The following is a 5,432-nucleotide window of genomic DNA, read 5'->3' as shown; positions in this document are numbered from 1 at the left end:
TCCACCGAAACTTTATCTGTTTGGACCACAACTGATAAGTTGGAGGATTTTTATTTTTGGAACCACAAGAATGTGACAAGTGTCACTTCTTTTACCACATGTTTCATCCCTATCTTATAAGAAATAATATATAAGCTTTGTTTTTTCCATTTTTCCCCTCTTTGGCCGAAATATTGGAGATGAAGAGAGAGAGGAAAAATATTTGATCTTCTTCCTTGAGTTCAAAGAGCTTCCATAGCCAATTCCTTCATCAAGATCACAAATATTCGGTAAAATTCCATTTTAATCGGTTCAAAAGCTTTGTTTTCCTTCCTAGATCTTGAATCCAAGTATTGTTTCCTTAAATATGGGGTGATGATGTTATACACTTCCTAGAATTTTTAGGAAAATTTTAGGTAGGAAATCCTATTTTTGCTATTTATTCTAGTATAGTTAGTGTTCTCAAGGATCTAATATTATGTATGTTGTGGATAATTTATGGATTGTGTAGAAGAACCAAAGGAAGTGGAAGAGTGAGCATCTAAAGGAAATTAGTGAGATTTCAAGAAGATAAGGTAATCTTTATGTCCACCAAAACCTTTTTCCACCATGATATTCATGAATTTCTTGATAAAGTATGGATATAAAGATTTTAGTAGATGAAATTTGGTGTGATTGTGGTATAGCATGAGTATATGTGTAGATATGGGTATGATTATGTTGTGGTGAATATATGAAGAAGACTTGTATATATGTACAATCTTATATATATACATATATACGTGTAATTTTATTATTATTATTATTATTTTTATTATTATTCTTATTATTATTATTATTATTATTATTATTTATATATACATACATAATACCGTATATATATATATATATATATATATATATTATATACTATGACTGTATATAAATACTAGTATATAGCTATACAAATATTTACCGTATATGAATCATATATTTAAATCGTATATATATGAGTATAAGTATCGTGTATATATCTATATATATGCATATTTGGTACTATATGTGTGTTAGGGATATGTGAAAATACTATATATGTATAAATAGGTATGACCCTATATGTGTATGGATATATGAAGGTATATATATATATATATATACGAAGGTAGGTTTATACTATTTAAAGTGTGTTATGTGAAAAAGTAAAGAATGAGATAAAATGAAATTATGGTGTGAGGTTGGAGACTATTCCTTTTAACATTCACAATGGATTCACAAACATTGGGCCCTGAAGTGATTGGTGTTAACCACGTTGAGTAACCTTGTAGAAACAGATCCAGGGTTACTAGAGCTAGTGACTAACCTGCGGGCTTGGAATCCCGACAAGGGGTGTGCACACTAAAGGTCCTAGATCTGCTTCCCCTAGTTGGAATAACTAGGTTGTGGTGAGGTGGTGGAAACGAGAAGGAAATTGTGGTGTTAATCGGAATATCTTTAACGTTATTATGGTAAAAGCTGGTTATTTCTATTTAAATGTTTATATGATTATGAGTACGAGTATGAGTATGGGTATGATTATGAGTATGATATTGTGTATACAGGTGGAAATTGTGATTATTGGCACATATTTTCTTTGAAACAATAATGAGGAAATGAATATCTCTTATATGAGAAATCTTGTTGAAAATGGGTTATCATGTGAAATGAACTGTTTTTCGAAAACAAAGAATAAAACTATTTTCCAAAACCATGATTTTACACGGTGGAGTAGGGATTACTTAGCACTATGTGCTAATTCTGTTTTCCAAATGAATTTCAGGTATGGAATAGATCTTGATATCCGAGAGCGATAGAAGAGAAAATGGATCTACTCTTGATGATAGAAATCACTATGGTTTTTGAGTTGTATATTACTGGGATGTAAGGCAGTAATAGTATGTATTAATAAGGATAGTAGATGTAAAGACTACCTTAGCATCTAAGTTGTAACAAACTTAGGTGTGGAGTAGCACTTCTGGATTTTATGCGCTTCCGTTTTGGGAAATTAGTAATTATGATTAATTATGCCTTTTTGTATGATGGAAAATCTGGGGGTGTTACAGGAGAATACATCGAAGAATCCACAGGCGAGTACAACTCAATTGAGGATGGGGTAAGGAATGACATTGGTGAGGGTGTGAACCCTGGGGATGTCATTGGCGTGTCAGCATGATCTTCTGTGAACCCTGGGGATGTCATTGGCGTGTCAGCATGATCTTCCGCCATCTCATCATCTACCCTCGTTCGCGCCAGTTGTCTTAAGTGAAGCTTTGCGACATCTTCGGGAGGCGCCAGTTGTCTTAAGTGAAGCTTTGCGACATCTTCGGGAGATAAAGGAACTATGTTCGCTCCTGGAAGTCTGTGCTCGAACCAGTGTATTTTCATGTGATGACCCAGTGAGACACACAATCTCGTCACCATCGGGCCTACAAAGATTGCCCTGGCCGATTCTTGCTGTTGTGCAACAAGCAAGTTCTTGCAAATCGAGCTCATATTCACTGAGTGCCCTGTGTCCATACTCCATAGCATGAACAACTCCGCCTTTGAGACTCGATCATAGGTCTCAGGCCTTCCTTCCCATGAATGAGCAATCACCTTCCATAAAACTCTTAAGTCTTCTCTTACGATCTGAGATACTCTTACCCTTGACCCTTCCCGTTCGACTCCTTGTCTTGTGATCATCGACCAATACTTTCTCGGAATGTCCCTTTCTCAAAAATCATGCCTTAATCTTCGATACCAGTGCTTTGACTGGTCTTCCTCATCGTAGAATCCTAGGAGAACACCCAAACGGTTGGCCGATATGTGATAATCCTGGTTGAAGAGTCGAAACTTAATGGTGGCTGTAGAGATCTCCAGCTATTCCTTCAACGCTTAAGCTTGCAATAAACTCGTGGACTAGGGGAATGAAAGTGTCCTGTCTCCAGCCCAACAAGTTGTTCCAATAAGGCTCTACGATCAACCTCTCCAGTCCGTATTTACATTCATAATCCTCCAATATTGTCAAGTCGACATATCTCCATTGCACAATCGGGAAATTCAACAGCTGTTTGTACCGACCTAGCATAGTTGCTGTCATTAGTAAGATTTTAGTTCCAGTGGGTACTTCAATATAGCGAGTGTTAGCACTCCTCGCACTGTTTTCTTCTGCCGGGGCTTTCCCTCTTTGGAGCCTTTGAGCACTTTGTTGTGCAAGGTCATGTGGCGAAGACATTTTTCCTATATCATGGGTAATCAAAGCAACACAAGGAAAAACATTTGCCAATTTAAACATTGATTATGAACAATATTGCACATATGATAAACGTTATTTTTTATTGTTATTTTTAATAATCTTTTTATAGTTAATTTGCAATAGTTAATTAATTTCATGTTTATTTTTATTTATTATTGCTAGAATGTTTCTGATAGAATGTTTATGAATTTGATTTAGGTTGTATTTTGTGAAATTTTCATATTTATTTTTGGATTTTTGTATAACTCATATAAGGGTGGCAGCACATAAGTACACGTTTTATTTGTAAATAAGCATATTAATGTTATTTAATTTCTAGTCAAGTGTTTAATGCACTCTTTGAGTTGGCACTAACTTGTATTAATAAGACAAATGCACTCTTTGAGTTGGCACTAACTTGTATTAATAAGACAATAAATTTGAAAGGCTATTTGGGTAAAGCTCAGTTTAGTGTTTTGTTTTTTTTTTTTTTCTTCTTTTCTTTTCTTTTCTTTTCAATAATGTCTTTGCTTGAGGACAAGCAAATAAATAAGTGTGGGGAAATTTGATAAACGTTATTTTTATTGTTATTTTTAATAATCTTTTTATAGTTAATTTGCAATAGTTAATTAATTTCATGTTTATTTTTATTTATTATTGCTATAAGTAGTTTTGAATAATATTGTTAATTTTTAGGGTTGTTTTTGTTATTTAATTATGTTTGTTATTAAAATTTTGTCAGCCCAATAAATTCTTAACCCTAACTTATTATTATTATTATTATTATTATTATTATTATTATTATTATTATTTTTATTATTATTATTATTATTATTATTATTATTATTATTATTTCCATCGTTAGTCAATGAACGAGAGAGAGATGCGCAGACTTGTCCGGTCGCAAACAATGAACGAGAGAGAGATGCGCAGACTTGTCCGGTCGCAAATAGAGACATCGGATCGAGAAGGCTTTCTGTGGCTACTCTTCATCGGAGCTCAGAGCCATTGTTGGGATTGAAGCAGTATAAAAGGGGGCCAAAGTTCTAAGAAAAAATCACCAATTTTACCCAGACTACTTCTGGGTCGGCGGACTTCTCTGGTTCAGCGGACGTCGGCGGTAGCTTCAACATTCCGGCGCTGGCAGCAGTGAATTTATTGCAGCTAATTGTTCTCTGTTTCTCTTCTCTATTTCTTAATTTGCGTTGCAGTTGTCTTCAAATTTATGAATTGAGTTTCAATGCTTAAAGCCTAGTTGTGATGCTAATCATACCATCCTTAATGCTTAGTGTTTTGCAAATTGTAATACTTTATTGATGATGAGGATAATTATTGCTGTCAAGTTCTAATGATTTCAACTGCCATTTATTGATAATTACAATGCATTGCTAAATATTCATATTCCTAGAGTTTTGTTTCTCCCGTTAGCTGTTTTTAATTGGGATCTTTAATTACTTGCTCGGTTTTTAATTTCTTATTTCTTGTCTTGATTTTCTACATAACATTTGGTTTAGTTTTCACCGTTGATATTGCACTTATTTTGAGCACTTTAATTATTAAGTCTGATCTTTAAATTGCATTATATCAATTCTCTGTGGGTTCGACCCTTGCTTTTGCACACTATTGCTATAGTGACTCGTGCACTTGCGAGGACATATATGAAAATTGTCCATCAATTTTTGGCGCCGTTGCCGGGGAATTTTTTATTGTGCAATTTGATTTCTTTGTTTAAATAATTGTTTTTAATCAATCCATTAAAAAAAATTGATTTTTTGTTTTTGTTTTTGTTTTCCCTATTCCTTTCACTATTGTTGCTAATTTTTTTTCCCTCTTATTTTTCAATTCAATTTTTTTTTTCTTGCTTTAGAAAAAAAAAAGTTTTTGCTTTTTGAAAAATCATGGATGAATTTAATCCCAATATGGGTTTAGCGTTTCAAGTGTCTGAGTTAGCAAAACATGTGAACACTATGCGTTATCTGTTGGGCTTGAATTAGAATCATTCATTCGTAACTTGCAGAAATGATTATGGTTTTGGACAGGCTAATACAATGAATGATTTTAGGCCTGTGTGTGACCCGTTTTATAATTCTTCTAATTCAGGTTGTGACAATCATTCTAATATTTCTTGGGATAACGACTAGTGCTATAATTCTTATAATTCGGGTTTGGAAAATGATCCTAATTTTTATTGGGATTATAATCAAAATGATTTTCAACCAAGTCA

This window comes from Ipomoea triloba, chromosome 14 (assembly GCF_003576645.1).
Source record: "Ipomoea triloba cultivar NCNSP0323 chromosome 14, ASM357664v1".
In the NCBI taxonomy this organism is placed as follows: domain Eukaryota; kingdom Viridiplantae; phylum Streptophyta; class Magnoliopsida; order Solanales; family Convolvulaceae; genus Ipomoea; species Ipomoea triloba.
This window is presented reverse-complemented; position numbering follows the sequence as displayed.